The sequence below is a fragment of the Psammomys obesus genome, unplaced genomic scaffold, assembly GCF_907164565.1.
Source record: "Psammomys obesus unplaced genomic scaffold, mPsaObe1.curated_primary_1811, whole genome shotgun sequence".
NCBI classification, from domain to species: domain Eukaryota; kingdom Metazoa; phylum Chordata; class Mammalia; order Rodentia; family Muridae; genus Psammomys; species Psammomys obesus.
Window position 1 is genome coordinate 18491048 of NW_026596101.1, and position 17667 is coordinate 18508714.

Sequence of the window (17667 nt, forward strand, 5' to 3'; positions counted from 1 at the left end):
CTCTTGATGAAAATATTTACCAACCCCAAAGAATCACAAGAGCCATGGCAGTTTCCTGGACTGAGCTGAGTAATGATTCTCTCAGGCGGGAGCAGCCTACACACTTCAGTATGTGAGTGTGGGCGTAACCGGCATGAATCCGAACCTGCTTGCTTGTGTTAAGGTGTGACAGCGGTAGAGGGCTGGAGAGTGCAAGCGCAAGGACCTGCCTTTGATTCCTAGAACACACACAAAAGCGAGGTGTAAGAGCATGCAATTATGACCTTAGTAGTGGGGAGGGCAAAAATGCGGCAATCCCTGGGGCTCTCTAGACAGCCGTTCTCGTTCAATTGGTGAGAGGCCAAAAGCTTCAGTGAGAGACCTTGCCTCCAAAATAAGGTAAAAGGACATCTGACATTGACCTCTGGTTGACACTTAGTCTCCATGTGCATGAGCAGACATGTGCACTCACACACCAACACACAGGCATATACACACATCTACCCACACAGAAAGGAGAGTGTAAAAAGCACACCATCATTCAATGAGAAGGGTTCTTCCTTCCGTGATATTTGCTCCCCCAAATAGTCTAACCTGGTGGAAATGACCAGGAAACATGCACCTGAGAAATTTTCTCCCCATTTGAGCTGTCAAGAATAAGGAAGAACTAAGACATTGTCACAGAGGAGTGTGGGGAGATGTCATAACTGAGCGCAGGGTTGTGCCTGAACCATATCCCGCAGGAAAACAGGAAGTATGGGAAGAGATGGAGAAATCCAAGTTAAAGTCGGGGTTTAATAGAAAGCAAACTGCTTGCGTAGGTTTCCTAGCAATAGAAAGAAAAGCAATTGGGAAAGTTGGTGAAGTGTACATGGGACTCTCTCCACTGTTTTTTGTTTTTGTTTTGGCAATTTTTCAGTGATTCAGAACTATTCTGAAATTACCAGGTTTAGCTGGAACTGATACGTAGCCAGGAGCTGTTATTCTGCGGAACTCTCAGCTGGTGTGCTCACAGTCATTATTCGTGGGGTACCCTCATCCTTCACCGTGTGTGAAGACCTCAGCTTGTTGGGTTTTATGTACGTTTTAAAAGCTAATATGCTGTGTTTACACCTGCAAGTTTGTTGAACGTAATATCTGTGTTGTCCTGTTTGGGAATACGGTCTGGGCATGCTGGGTGCAGCTAGGCAAGCAAACTGCATTTCTAATGCCTGAATTTCATTTTCTTAAGTACACAAAGTGGTCATGCTCTGAGAAACCCTGTGTTTATCTGTAAGAAAGAGCTCTAAAGACGGACATTGTTTTCAGTGTTCATGGGGACACACCCATCTATCTACTTCTCAGTCTTAGAGGGAAACAAAAAATCCCTCCCTTTCCTCCCCATCTCTAGTGTTTATAGATTCTATATTTTCTCAGGCTTTTACCAAAAAAAGAGAGAGAGGAGGGGGGAGAGAATTACCTCCCTCTATTTTATAATTAGGACATTCAGAATTCCCTAGTACACACACACAGACACACACACACACACACACACACACACACACACACACAGAAAAGTTATTTGCCTGCTTAGAATGAGTGGAGGATAAATGGCTTCAGGGAAAAGCATGAGTCTACACAAAAATAATCCTGCATGTGTGTAATTACAAACCACTTCACAGAGTAACCACAGTAACAGAATAAGGACCTGTGCATAGTGGAAATTCCCCCACACTCTGTGTCCAACCCTCATCTCAAACTTTCAAGTGAAAAAAACAGGTGCACGGGCTGCCTTTCTTTTTAAACCTCTCAGTACTTGATTTCCTAAGTCTAGAGTAACCTGCGTCTTTCCACTTGAAGACAAGCTCGGTGTCTCCCTGTTGCTCATACCTTACCCCTTGCCAAGGCAAGAGATTTAATGAGCTCACTCAGTGTGTCCGGGAGCCTTCATGCTAGGGAGAGAACACACCCAGGAGAACTGAGAAACGGAGCAGGAGCGTTTTGATGTGACGGAGGAGGCAGAAGTGCAGGTGGAGGATTAAGGAGAAGAAGCTCTGACAAGAGACAGAGACTGGTGATCCGGAGTCAGGAAAAAAACAGGCAGTGGGGGCTTTGCGAGACCCAGGACGGAGGGGCAAGCTGTGCTCACAGGTCATGTGTGCAGAAATGAATTTGAAGTTTCCCCAAACCTTTCCAGTGTGTCAAGGTCAATGGAAAATTGAATCAATGCCAATGAAGTTTTAACTGTAAAAAGGGAACCGCTTTGGAGACAGAGTTGGGCAGAGTGTCTGTCTACAAGGGAAGCCTTGAGTTCAGATTCCTAGTATCCACATGAATGTGAGACAGGCGTGTCATCCAACCTGTAGTCTCAGCACTTGAGACATGGAGACAGGGAATCCCCACAGCAAGTTAGCTGTCTTAGACTTGCCAGAACTGGCAAGCTCCAGGGGTTCAAGAGAGAGACCTTAACTCAGTATGAAAGGTGAAGTTATCAAAGGAGATATCTAACAGCCTGTGGTCTCCAAATGCACAGCACACATGTGCATGTACTCCTGCCCCCACACACACTCCCCTCTACATGCAAACATGTACACACATGTACATATGCACGCAAAGATAATGTAAAGTGGACTACTCGTGTTAAGAAAAGTCTTAGTGAGCATGAGTGTAGGAGGCAACAATGCAGATATTTGTTTGGATTGTGGCTATAGTCATTTCCCAAGAGACACACACCCTAAAGTGTAACTTTGGTGAGAATTTGTCCCTCCTTACATTATGACTCTGACAGATATGAGTCCAAGACTAAAGAATAGATAGAATGCCACACGGGTCTAAATTTAAAAGCCATAAATCTAACAAGCTAAGTAAAGTAAGGTGTATCGTACTTTGACAAACATATTTTCATTAAGTAAAGTAAAAGATGTATGTAAAAGGATTTTCCCTGTACAACTGGTTTTCATATCACAGGCAACTGAATTTAATTTTTAACTTCTATTTTAGGTATTTAAATAAGATATATTATAATGAAAAATAAACTGTTAATATATACTTTTGATAATAAATTGTTTTTCTAGCCTTCGTTTTACCAAAATTACTAATTCCATTATTATGGTTATAAGTTTTACTTATTTTGTATTCTATTGGCCAGTAATAAGCTGATTTGTTTTTATATTTTTCATTTATTTAATCATTTTATAGCCTGATCTTAGCCCCTTTCCTCCTCTCCTCCCAGTCCCACCCTCAAGCTTCCCTCCCCCACCCATTCCCCTCTCTCTTTCTTCTCAGAGAAGGGGAGGCCCCCAAGATGAACCAACCCACTCTAGTACCTCAAGTTGCAGTAGGACTAAGCACATCCTCTTCCCCTGGGGCCAGACAAGGCAGCCCAGCTATGGGAAAGAGATCCAAAGGCAGCTAACAGGGTCAGAGACAGCCCCTACTCCCGTTGTTAGGAGATCCACATGATGACCAAGCTGCCCATCTGCTATGTGTGTTAGGGAATCTAGGTCCAGCCCATGCATGCTCTTCGGTTGGCGTTTCAATATCTGTGAGCCCCCCCCCCCCCCTGAGCCAAGGTTAGTTTACCATGTTGGCCTTCTTGTGGTGTCCTTGACCCTTCAGGTTCCCTCAATCCTTCCTCCCACTCTTCCAAAATAAACTCGCCGAACTTGGCCTATTGTTTGGCTGTGGGTCTCGGCCTCTGTTTCCATCAGCTGCTGGGTGAACCCTCTCAGAAGACAGTTATGCTAGGCTCCTGTCTGCAAGCATAGCAGAGTATCGTTAATAGTGTCAGGGGTGGGCTCTCTCCCAAGGGATGGGTCTCAAGTTAGGCTAGTCATTGGTTTGCCGTTCCCTCAATCTGTTGCCTATACTTTTTATAGGCAAGACAAATCTGTGGTTGAAAGTTTTGTGGGTGGGTTGGTGTCCCAGTCTACAGCTACAGAAGGTGGGGCTTCAGGCTCTATATTCTCCACTGCTAGGAGTCTCTAAGCTGACTGATTTTTTAAATGATATCTAATCATCTTCAATATGCCCACATTTCGAATATCCTTCATCAAGAATGCAAGTTAAGTCAGTGATAAAAATGGAACGTACAATCATTTATTGTTTCACAGTTATTTTTCTTACTTATCTAGACACAGTTGTTAAAATCAAAGTCAAAACTGCTAATTATAATTTTATAAATCAGAATCTGTCTGTTTTCCTACAATTATTTAAATCATCTTGTCTCCATTAATGAAGAATAATACTCTGTTCTACGCCAGACTTGCTGCCTGTGCTGTTGCTGATGCAGAGTAGAGCATCAGAGATCCCATCCACACGCGGTATGTTTAACATAGACCGATGAACATGCGTGTTTGGGATTAATACAGGCAATTTAACTTTAGAAAGTATTTCTCAGCACTACAGTGGTGTGAACCCCATGATAATTTGCAGATATCTTTGGGCCAGAAATTGGAAACCCAAGACAATCAAGAAAACAAGTATTTACTCTGGTTGGAAAGTGACTTGATTATATAAGGATCCAATGTGAGGCATAGTGGTACACACCTGTAATCGCAGCACTCGGGGAGGCAGAGGCAGGTGGATCTCTGTGAGTTCAAGGCCAGCCTGGTCTACAAAGTGAGTCTAGGACAGCCAAGGCCACACAGAGAAATCCTGTCTTGAAAAAAACAGACACACTCAAACAAACAAACAAACAAGCAAAAACAATATAAATTTTCTGGTCCTCTTAGTGCAGCAGGCAGCTTGTCAGTCTCATATAAGGATCCAGTCCAGTCTTAAGAGTCTGAGAAGGTTATAAAGTTGCTCCGTCTGACTTTACCTCATGCTTTTCAAGCTCTTAGAATCTTCCCACCCTCTGTGGTAGTCAGTCTTTGTCTCCTATGTCTGTGGCTGCACACGCATATACAAACTAGAAATGACCACCTCTGTTTGAGTAGTTGGGAGATACAATGACAATTGTATAAAAGGCATAGGAGACTGAATCTGAAATGATAGAAGGCTCACATGTTTGTAATATAATTTTCTTGGTATTTTGATATGTGATATCACTAACATGAGAGGCCTGGGTTTAAAACTCTCCTTATCCAAATATAAGAGCCTTACTGCTTTTTCTTCTTAATGATCTTGGTGGCCAATCATGGTTGCTCAAAGCTTTTACCATGTATCATAAATCTTTTACAGTACATCTTTCTGTCATAACCAGAGGGATCACACCAGAATCATAGTTTTCAATTCATAAAATGATTCTGAGGTCCAAACCTGTCTGTGGAAGCAAGGAGAGCAGAGTGAATACCATTGTATATTTATTCTCCACCCAACTCAACATTACAGAAAGGCATAAGAATCAAAGATGGTAAAGCAGCCTGTAGTTGGTTACAAGTGCCATGCACATCCGAGTTCATATAGCTAGTCATTGCAGACCATTTTTTCCCTTGCCTGAAAATTTAGTAAGATTCTAATTAAGTGTATATGCTAGTGCTGGGTGGGTAGATGGATAGTATCAACATTTGTTCATGTTCCTGGCACAGAGGAACAAAGGTACTGTCTGTCAATCAGCAAAATTAAAACAAACAACAAAAGAATAAAACAGAAAAAAAAAATGTCCATATTCACAGCCTGCCAAACAGAATACCTGTCCTCCTTTTCCACTCACCTCCAAAGGCAGACAAGCCTTGCTGAGGACTACTTGTCACCTGACATTATAGGTGGAACCTTGCAGCCGGTGAAATGGGAGCAAAGTGTCATTGAGTTGAGTTTCAGACTGTCCCAAAGAATAGTGAAGACTTTCATTGACCAAGGGAAATGAAATCATGGGTCATTCTACATCTGTCCCAAAAGTAAGTCCTGGTACACACTCCATGCTTTGAACCCCAGGATGTCCCTAATGCCATCTTCAAATGAGTTACAGTTGTGAGCTTCTCAACTCACAGCCTAGAGTTCCTCTTGTTTTCTCAGAGGTCCTCCCTGATGTGCATATTTGAGCTTCTGCTCCAACTCTTGCTTCAGCAAAAGAGATGTATGGAGCCAACCTCCTGAGCCCCAAACTAAGATCTTGATGACTTGTTACTTAATGGCTTCCTTTGGCTCTGGTAGAGTGAGATCCATTCCAATGACAGGAGCAAAGATCATAGCATCGTGTTTAGACCTTATCAGCTTCTTATTGTTGCAGGACATTTGATCCTATTGTGATCCCCCAAATCATGAACTATGAAACCCTGTTTTTCTGGTGTGGTTGAGCCCTAACACACACCTTTAATCCAAGATTTTCTGTACACAGAATTTAATAAAGTTAACCCTGGGTCAGGAGGTGGGGCTAGAAACTAGCTGACAGAGATTAAAGAGTGGGAGGGACTTTGACTTTGAGGGGTATTTAAGACATCATGGAGAAGAAGAAAGGGCTATTAGCTCAAGCTCTGGCTTTAGCTTAAGCTTCAGCTCCTCAGCTCCCTGGCTTTTTTTGTGCTTTGAGCTATCAAGCCTTTGGCCTTGGATTCTTTTGGTCTTTTTCTCCTGGGCTGTCAGCTGAGCTAGTGAGTCTTTCGGGGTTTTTTTCCATCCAGACTTGAGCTAAGAAGGAAGGTTAGCTAGTTACTTTCTGTGCCTCTCTGAGCTAGCAGGTTTTTACCCCAGCATCTGGCTCCTGAACGGTTGGGATTTTTCTTCATTTAAACAACATCTTATTTACTGATATCCATTATTGTCATCATCACCGCTACTGCCACCATCACTCTCAAGGCTGAACCATGACATTGTATGTCACCAGGCCCTGATGTTTATGTAAAATAATTTACACTTAGTGGATTCCCTAAGCTGAACTTGCTCTTGGTCTTTGGGTAAGTATGTTCTATGTAGACCATCCTTCCATATAGATACAAAGACCCAACTGGCTGGCCTCCACTTTGTCATCTTCTTACTCTAGAAGGTGCTATCATGGGTAGACTTGAAAGATAGAAAGGGACTCTTAAAATGTTATCACAACTTGAGTTCATTCTCAGCCATGGACTGTCCAAGGCAAGAATGGTAATCTTTGGTAATTATCAAACAACCCCTGACATAGGTTTTTTTTTGTTTTTGTTTCTGTGTTTCTTTTTTTTTTTTTTTTTTTTTTTTACCAATAGCCATGAGCAGACCATGGAGCCCCATGACATATACTGCACAATTTATGTTCTCTCTATCCAAAAATGGAAAAGTGGCACTCAATTAAACTGGTGCTGCTCAAAGAAATGAACACTGAAAATCACCAATGTGTGGAGAAACATGAGCGTTTTTCTCCTCTTTGAAAGTTCTCAAATGATACCTGATTACTTGTGTTAATATATTAGTGGGTTCATAGATTGGGGGAAAATATGTAAAAAGTACAATTATAAAAGAAAAAAAAAGATGGAAGTTTTCTAATATATGGGGTGAAATCTATTAAATTAGTTGTGATCAGAATATATTATGAATTTCAGAGAATTCACTAAAAATCATCAACAATGGACACAGATTAAATAATAGGCAATCTAAAAAATATAAAATAGTAAAATGAAAACAAAGAACATAACAAAAAGATAATTTAAAAACAAGGTGACAGTTTGAATCCAAATATGGTGATATATTTTTTTGAAAATATCTCTTATATTCAAGGAGGCTAGAACATTCATTAGCCCTCACAGCTGAGTTGGTAATACACTTTAAGTTCTCTCAGGACTTACAGCTGATATCCTGCTCAACCTGTTTCTTTTATTTGATTTTAAGAGAACAATATAACACCCAGCCTCACTTGCCCTGGATTTCCCATGTAATCAGCTTTTACAATGTAAGCTAATTCATAGCTGAAATTTTAAGTTATGTACATTTTCATGCCCCCAGCCTAAAGAGGGGTGTGTGTGTGTCTATGTTATGGCCACCATTCACAGAAAACAGCAAACAGGTCGAAAGTGAACTTACATAACAAATATTCATGATAAATGTTGAAAGCAACATACAGTATTGCTTGATGGTAAGTTTATAGTACTAAGTGCTTTGGAATCAGTTGTAGTCAGTTGGAGTAAATAATTCCTTGCAGAATGGCTAAACGTGTCTATAAAGTATTTTTAGTTCCTTCCCCATGTGGTGCTTTCTGTTCAGTAAACACAGCACAAAGCCCTTTGTTAGAGACCGTTGGGCACTGGGCAGGCATAGGGACAAGACAAACAGACAGAACAGACAAGACATGGTGAGTCTTTCTCTTTCCTAGACTTAGACAGCCTCTAAGTCTATCTGAAATACATTTGACAGACCTATCCAAGTATACTAACAATGACATTAAATGTAAATGGTATAAACAGTCTACAAAATATAACAACGGGGCTGGGAAGATGGCTCGGAAGGTAAGGCCACTGACTGCTTTCCTGAGGACTCAGAGCAGTGACTTACAACTGTCTGTAATTCCATTTCCAGGACACCTGATGCCTTCTTTTGGCCTCCACTGGCACCAGGCCTGGAAACAGTTCACAAACATACATGCAAGCAAAAGGCCCATGTTCATAAAATAAAATTTTAAATGAAATAAAAAATGTTGTCAAAAGGCATAGCATATAAAACTGAATTGTGTTCTACCTGTAAAGAAACTACTTTAAATATAAAGTCATGGACTGATTAAGATTTAAAAAAGAATGAAAATATATATTCCATACAATTACTAATCAAAAAGAAAGAGGGTCTAGGATCATAGCTCGGTGGATAAAATGGTTGCTTTAAAAGTGTGAGAAACGGAGTTTGGGTCCCCAGAACTGTGTACAAACCAGGCAGGTGGCTGCCTGGAATCCAACGCTCAGTGGGTAGAAGTGAGATTCCTAGCCAGAATCAGCATGCTCTGAGGTCAGCAATAGACTTTGCCTCAACGAGTAAGATGGGAGATATTGAAGAAGACTCCTGAAGTCAGCTTTCACAGGGTACCCATTCACATATGTGCACCTATATGTAGGCACACATAACACATCACCCCCCCCCAAAAAAAAAGGGAGGGAGGAAGGAAGAGAGGAAGAGAGAGAGGTTTAAGATTGATTATGAGCTCTGGTATTTACTCACTCTGATGAACTTAGTTATTTAACTGACAGAACTTAATTTTCTCCCATTTGTTTACAATGAAGATGAGATAACTGTCTTTTAAGGTTATTCAGTTTAATTGAGTTAATGTGAAGTTTATGATTCAGTTTCTAATCAGATTAAGTGCCTGATAAATATGTTGTTGAATTGTTGTTACAGTTTCTTGGTCTGCTGTAGAAACTCTAGTCAAGACTCCTCTGAAATAGCTTGCCAAATGCCCATGGTGTCCAGGGCTTTTCCAGTTTGGCCTGGCTGGGATTCCAGCCCACACGCAGAGGACATTTGTATTTTGGTGTCTGAAAAACAAACGGCAGTTCCGGTGTAGGTCGCTTAGGTAGTGGGGGTTGGTGAATTGCAGAGCCCTTGGCAGAGGTAACTGTGTTTATCTTTAAGCAGAGCGGAGCGAGGGCTGTCTGTCATCCCTGAGCCGGCTGGAGGCTGGCTTCACTCTGCCCCGAAGGAGACGGCATGTGCTCCAGCTAGCTCCAGGGAGCGAGCGGCAGATGTGAATGTAGAGAAGCAGGAAAGGCACCTGGAAGCTGCGGGGCACGTTCACTGTCAGTGGACAAATGAGAAAGGAGCACACATTCCCCCGTTTCCGTCGTGGCATTACGTAAAGATAATGTAACACAGATGCTCAGGATAAATAATTCAGGAGAAAACAAGAGACATACAGCCTGAGTGCCCTGAACAGCAGCCAAGATCTCTGCGGAAGCAGCTCTGTGCTTCCTCCTCCTGACAAAGTCTGCATTGCATCCGGGTGTAAATCCATGATAAGAAGGCAAAAACATCATAATTCTAGGACTGGGAGCCGAACGCCGGTTCCATCACTCCGAGCACCTGTTTCTAAGCGCTTCTTCACCTTTTGGCTCTAATTCTTTTTCTGTACATCATTTCCCTCTCCTATCTGTAAGCCTTCACCCGCTTATGTCCCAGTCTCTCCCAAGACAGCGACGTGTCAAGTCCTTCCTTCACCGAACACGAATACTCAGCTGATCATTAGTGTTCCACTGATAACGGTTCCACATTCCACTGTTCGAATGCTCCGTGGTAGCTGCTGAGCGTGAGACGCTTTCCAAAGAACCTGCCCTGTCCCACCATGTTTAATCCTCGCAAACACCCCGGCAAGAAGACGCCTGGGTTGAGAGAGGTTAAATGATTCTCTGGAGGCCATGTGAATATTAAGTGGTAGGAGAAGAGTCAAAAGCGGAGCAGCCTGACCCTAGAGCTTGTTCCCTTAACCTTTATTACACTAGTCCGTAAACTCGGCAGCCCTCGGGGAAATTATGTAAGGTGGCCGACCCGTGTCTGGCTGTTGTATACTAATACCTTAGCAGCCTTGCAGAATAGGGATCAACAGGCAAGAGCTTCCTTCCTATCTACCTTCCATCAGTTCCTAGCTGGGCTCCTGTGGGCAAGCCCCTTACCCCTCCAAGTCTCCTTACTGTAATGACATAGAACAGTGTCTGAGACAAACTAGGCACACAGAGAGTAAGGGTTACTGAATCAGCTGACAGCTGATCAGGTTTTAGTAACTGGTTTTTGGTCTTCACATTGTACATGAGAATCAACTGTGCAGTTAACCCAGAGAAGGCTAAAGACACAGATGACATGAGTAAATCAAAGAGAAAAAAAAAATCTGTTCTGAACACTAGTCAACGAGTGTACTTTAAAGGGTATTGTTTCTGGGGTACTTGGTGTAGAAGAGCTGTGAAGACTGCAACACTTTCTCCCTTTGAAGTGATGTAACCCCATCTGCCCAGAGTGGGGCATGAAATCTTGTGATCAGGTGCGCTGAAACATGTCACTGCACTCATTGGAATTATCGGGATTATCCTAGATAAAGTCCCCCTATGGCAGTGGGCTACGGGCTTAACCCCTGGGAGCTTCTGGGTACCAGAGTTCATATGCTCCCTAGTTTTGGAGAAGGGATGACAAGACATTGGTCCTGTCAGTGTCTCTGCTTAACTGACCATCTTCAGTGGGGTGGAAATAGAATTTGTGATCTAAGCTGCAATTTGTGGTGGAGTCAAATCTAGAAGCTACCATTTTTTATCATTAAAATTATAAAGGGAGGTGCTGGGGTGGGTTGGTAGAGTGCTTGCCTAGCATCTCTGATGCCTTGGATCCAATCCCCTAGGCTGCATGAGCTGAGCAAGGTAGCTCACATCTGCAATCCCAGCATTAGGGAGGTAGTAATGAGAGTGTCAGAAGTTCAAGGGCATCCTCGGTATTCCCTAAATAATTTATCTTGTAAGTGGTAAAAGATGAGGTAATTTCTTACAGTATTTTATGTTCTGTGCTTGAAGAAAACTTTGGATACGCATGCAGGGATGATTACCTGATGGCAGGTGAAGGGATTTTCTAATGAGCTGAGCTGTCTAGTAGAAGGTCCCTTTCAATACATTTTTGGTCAGTCTCTTTTAGTTCTAAAGCCAGTAGAGTAGCAGCAAGGTTTGGAAGTGTACCCCAACACACTTGCCAATGTCCATTTAATTTCACTCATGATTTCATAGTTCTTTGAATCTTTATTATTCTGTGAATGTTTATCTTACCCACTCACTCCCAAATATGCTTGAATCAGCGAGAGTAACATTTTTCTTGCACCTCCATCATAATGGACTAGCAGAATGCCACCTTCATAGCAAGGATGTCTTCTGTAAGTACTTTCTGAATAAGTAATTATCTTTATTCACCCCTATATGAATTTGTAAACTCCTTTCTCAAGAGTATTAAAAAAAACTGATAAGAATAAAAATACCAAATGATATCCTTTTCAGTGGTGTTATACGGTGGCCTACTTCATACAAAGTTGTGTGATTCCTCATTTATCTTAACTTACTTCCTCAGCAACGCAATCAATTGTACACATTTCCTTTAACACTGAAGGAGGGCTGGGGAGATGGCTCGGCAGACAAAACACTGTAGGCAGGCATGGTAACTGCCTACAGCCCAGCACACAGAGGGGTCCAAGGTGTCTGGTTAGCAAGATTAGCTGCAACCAGTGAGGTCTAGGAGCAGCATGAAACTGTCAATAAAGAACTCCAAGCCTCCACAGCTACTCACCCATGCTCACTTACATGCAAAAGCACATACACATGCATGTATACCACATCTATATTCACATGCTTAAACACCCTAGAGAAAGGGTAGTTGATACTTGAGACTTATTTAGGCACTGGGCCAAGCCTCCTACCGGTTTTATTGAGCTCTGTTATTAAAACAGGAGTGGTCCTGTCTTCATATCCATTTTGCAGATGGAGAAACATGTTACAGAGAGGCTGCACAGCCCTCCTAATATACCGCTCTACGGAGATAGGAGAGAAATTATACAGACCCAAGGTATGTTTGGTCATGTGGTTAACCTGTCTTCTTCAGAGACGATGTAAATCATGCGTTCACCTATGGATGGAGCCCAGGGGGATGAAATAAACTGCCCACTTTAAAAAAGTACTAATGATACAGTCAGGACAAAAAATGTATGTCAGTCCAGAGCACCTGTGTCCTCTTTCTGATGTCCCCAACACTTGTGGCAGTGGGAGGGACTTAACCGTGACCTCTGATTGTCCTCTGGCAGTGCACACTGCCACAAGGACACAGGGTTGGCCTTGGTGAACACTGCTCTGATTAAGGCTGCGAGAGAAAGCAGTCCTTCAGGGGGCCGTTCTGGAGTTCCGGAACATCCCCAAAGGGCTCCTACTTACCGAGCACAGTTGCTGGTCCTGTCCTAAAAGTCCCCAAGATCCCCTGCAGATGTCTAGAGGCATGTTTGAGAGCCAATCCTGGTCCCGCATGTGCTACACCAGATGCCACTCACTTTGGAGTCCACATCTGGTGCTGTCAGTGCGCTTAGCAGTTGCTGGATGGGAAAGAGGGCAGAACACGTTGGTCTCTCTCCTCCCGAGCTCTTTAAAAAAACAGAGAGCGTTTGCGCTAGCATTTAAATGTGTCCTTTGTTCTGTCTGCCTCTCTATTAAAGTGACCCTAGTGTTGCTGAACATTTTGTGTAATGATATACTACCTCTGCTCTCCAACTCTCCAACATTAACTCCTTGTCGGTCATATCACAATGGCATTCCCGCTATGCAATACTTGAATCAATCAAAAAAAAAATCAATCAAAACTAGTCTTTTACTCAAAAGACTAGTTGTGCAATGTGTACGTGTGTTGAGTCACCTTGTGGACCTCATAACGATGTAATTTTAACTTTCATGTATCCATTTAAAGTAAGTGTAGAAAGAGAGGAGGTGTGAGGGCGACCAAGAAAAGAACACAAGACTGTGGATACATTTTCTACTGCCAGAAAATACTGTCCTATTGTCCTCAGCTTTAGGTTGCAATTATTGCTGACACAAGGGATGCTGCTCAGATGTCTGGATTTGGAAGTGTGCTATGCACACAGAAAGCTGGGAACTACAGGTGCGAAATTTGAATAGCAAATTAGCTCTGCACTGCAGGGAAAGGGAGAATGAACCAGATGAATTACAGATAGCAAGATGGAGGAGACTCATCCAAAAGACCCACCTTCTACAGCAAATTACGAGGGACCCAGTGTTTACATAGCCCACTAACACAGAGCAGGGACTGCCACTCTGGTGCTTACACCAAAACCTATGTAGCCATTTTGTTGGACCAGGTATGTTCCAAGGGGGGGTGGTGAGGAAGGAAGGATAACTTGCATCTGTTGAGAAGCAGAGGAAAGTGAATATGCAGTCTGACCCAGCAGAGAATTGCTCAAGGGATTGCTGACAGTTTCAGACAGTTTTGACAAGTCCTTGGGAGAAGTAGCCTTGTTCAAATTCTCATGCAAACTCTAAGTCACTAGAGTCAATTGGATTCTTATTGATGCAGGAAATAGAGATTTGAGAGCCGTTTGCAAGAACGTTCCAGAATTGGATACTGGTGGACTGTCAATGACAGAGTGAGCTCTGTTTGGGAATGAAGTTGTGATCATTGGTTTGCAACCTTTCTTAGTGCTATCATTTAAGGGTATGCTTGGAATAAAACTATCAGAGAGGCAATGTGTAAAAACAGTGACAATAAACAAGTCAAGACAGCTCAGTTGGTAAAGGTGACCTGAGTTTTGCCACTGGGACCCATGCAAAAGTGAAAGGAGAGAACCAACTCTTCAACAAAGTTGTACTCTGAGGTCCACACCTGTGCAGTGGCATGGATGTGCTGTGTGTGTGTGTGTGTGTGTGTGTGTGTGTGTGTGTGTGTGTATCCGTGCACATTCACAATAAACAATGGCAATGTTTTAATTAAAATAAGGAAGATATAATACAATAAATATCCCGTCTTTTCAATTTGTAATGGATTTCCTTTCCTGAATGAAGCTAGAAGTTTTTATTCACATATAATAAAATTATGTTTAATGTGTTTGAGGTATTTCTGTTGAGGACTTTATTTTCTAGCAGAAAACAGAAAACTGCACGTTAAAAGTCTGGAGTATCTTCCGCCTGCTTGCATTTATTTTGGTTGAAAAAAAAATTGAAGCAAAATGTAGAAATCTGGTTTTGACCTTTTATTCTGGTTAATGGTGTATTTTAGTCCAAATATGCTGGCAAAAGAATTCGACAGTTTGATTGCACAGTGCTTAGATATTAGCATATGACATGGCATGACATTTAATGTTTCACGCCTTGCATGTTAATAGATGTGGGTAGTTGGGTGGAGAGGTCCTAAGGGCAAAGTGAGACCTCTTTCCTTCAAGCAGTCATCAATGGCTTTCTGATTTCAGCTCCAAGGGAATTTGGAAGCCCAAACGGGGCTGTAGGCAGGCACCTCCTGCAGCCCAGCAGCAATTCTGAGAAAGTTTTAAAGTAGTAGTTTCTACAGAATTCACATATTCAGAGTCCATATTTTAGGCCGTTTCAGAAAAATTTAATGGAGAACTCTTCCTGTGTGTGTGTTGCCCTAACAACCAGAATCAGATTATTGTTTATAATTTAAAAGAGTTGCATGAGGACCACACCAGTGAGTAAAGTATTTAGAACCCAACCCTGCAAACAATTAACTTAAAAATAATTGCCTACCCTTTCTCACTTGAACATGGCTTGTCTCTTGGAAACCATTAGGGCAATAGTTAGCGAGCGCTGCTAGGAGAAAACGTGGAGAGAGTGGAGCTGGAAGTTAATATTTGAATGTGATAGAAGCAAGCCTATGGCATTATTAGTGACCTCTGCACCCGTACAGATTGTTCTTGTTTGGGTGCGTGGGATTGCCCAGGGGTTAGCACTTCAGGTTCCCAGCAAAATTGCCGCAAGGGTGGAGCAACATGGAGTGCTGAAGATGGCTCAACCCAGGACTAGAACTCTTCCCCACTCCTCCTCAGAGGGGCTTCCCCGCCTCATTCATTTGCAGACAATCAGTACCCAGAGTGTTTGTTAAAACGATTGTGTTGCTTACTAGGCTTTGTCTGAAATCCTAATTACACCTGCTTTGAGAAAACTGTTCTCAAAGCAGCAGAGCCACCACAGCCTAGCCTGTTTGTCCTCTGACCTACTGCTCTGTGCCAGCAGGTCCCTCTCTAGAGGTTACTATAACAGGGGATAAATATTCCAACCAAGGAACATGCATGGAGATAACCTAGAACCCCTGCACAGATGTAGTCCATGACAGCATAGTATCCAAGTGGGTTTCATAGTGATGGGAAGAGGGACTGCCTCTGACATAATCTGATAGGCCTGTTCTTTGATCACCTCCCCCTGAGGGGAGAGCAGCCCTACCAGGCCACAGAAGATGACAATGAAGCCATTCCTGATGGGATCTGATAGACTAAGATCAGAAGGAAGGAGAGGAGGACCTCCCCTATCAGTGAACTTGGGAGGGGCAAGCAAAAAGAAGGGGGAAGGAGGGTGGGGCTGGGAGGGGAGGAGGGAGGGGCTTATGGGGGGATACAAAGTGAATAAAGTGTAATTAATTTAAAAAGTTCAGAATCTCTAATCAATAAACAGCTAGCACATGAATGAAAAAAAAAATAGCCTCATCACAGAGTGAATGCCTAAAGTGCAATTCCCCGAGGGCTGGAGTGCCTGCTGAGTACAAGGCTCCAGCTCCATTTCTGAGGAGACTCACCTGTCTCCCTCGTTCTTTTCTCTATTTCAGCTCCTTGATGCATAATGGTTTTCAAGCTTTTAAAAGTAACAGAGTGAGTTGTTTTAACAATAACAGCCACACACACCCAGTATTAATCAAAACTTTTCCTTTGGGGAAAGGTACTATATACTATCAGAGGAATGAAACACTTTATTTCTCCAGGAAAGAAAAAACATTGTTGAGTTTTTAAAGAATTAAATGATCTTTTTTCTATACTTCAGTCTCTCTCTCTCTCTCTCTCTCTCTCTCTCTCTCACACACACACAATATATATATATATAATATATATAACTCACGCATTCAGATATAAAGAAATTCACTTTCAAGCCTCAGATTGTGTAGCCAAGCACACTGGGACTTGCTTCAGTCTGAGGGTTTGAATTTGGGTACGGGATGCTGAAGTGGGGCTAGGTACAGTGCTCTGCCTCAGAGCTGTGCTTCCCACAGGGAAAAGAAGGAATGAAAAAGAAGGTTTCCAGTGTGCCCATGAGGCTATAGAGCCTCAAGTAGAAGGCACATCTGCCACACGGTCTGTACCAAGTTCTGTGTCTGCGAGGAACTGCAGAAAAGTGTGTGCCTTAGTGTGCCATGAAGGGGTGAGATTTGCTTACTTTGAATCACTATTAGAGTTGGGCAGTGTGGAAGTTTGAACGAGAATGGCTCATAAATTAGAGTGTTTGGCTCCTGGGTGGTGGACTGTTTAGGACGGGTTAGGAGGTGAGGGCCTGGGAGTGGGCAGTGAGGTTTCAAAACCCTAGGCCAGACCCCGTCTAGTTCTTCTTCTGCTCCATGCCTGAGGATCAGCTGTGAGCTCTCAGCTACTGCTCCAACACGATGCCTGCCCGCATGCCGCCATGCTTCCCACAATGATGATTGTGGATTCGCCCTCTGAAACTGTAAGCCAGCCCCCAGTTAAATGCTTTCTTTCATAAGCAGCCTGGGTCACGGTGTCTCTTCACAGAAATAGAACAATAACGAAGACAGAAAGTAAGCATTTATGTGGCCACCATACTGGACAGAGACCAGAGACTTTTCTCTCAGTTTTCATCAACACCCGAGACAATGGAAAGAAAAAGGACACCCAAGTACTGAGCCTGATTTAATCAATTCAAAATGTGTTTGTACTTGCACCGAACTATGTGATTATAAATTTACAGCAGTTTCAGTAGTGGCTAGAGTATGGGTGTGCAGTCACTCGTTTGCTAGTCTATGTCTTAGGGGCCCTAGAAGCTGGCTTGGATGCGGGTGATTTATTGGAGAAAGGAATCAAAGAAAACCTACCTTGTGGGTAACTGAGCAATGATTCAGAAAATAGGATACAGCTAATAAATTGTAATTTTAAAACAAGGTATGACCATGAGTATTGGAAAGTAAGCCTCTCGGGGACTACCATGGTCTCTAGCCCCAGAATACATTGCCTGGAGAGAGAGAGAAGCTTTGGGCACCAATTTGCAGTCCGTGTTATTCACGGCTGCTTCCAATAGCCATTCATCCTCTGGGTTCCCAGCCTCTCCAACTCAGCAGCAGTGACTGCAGACA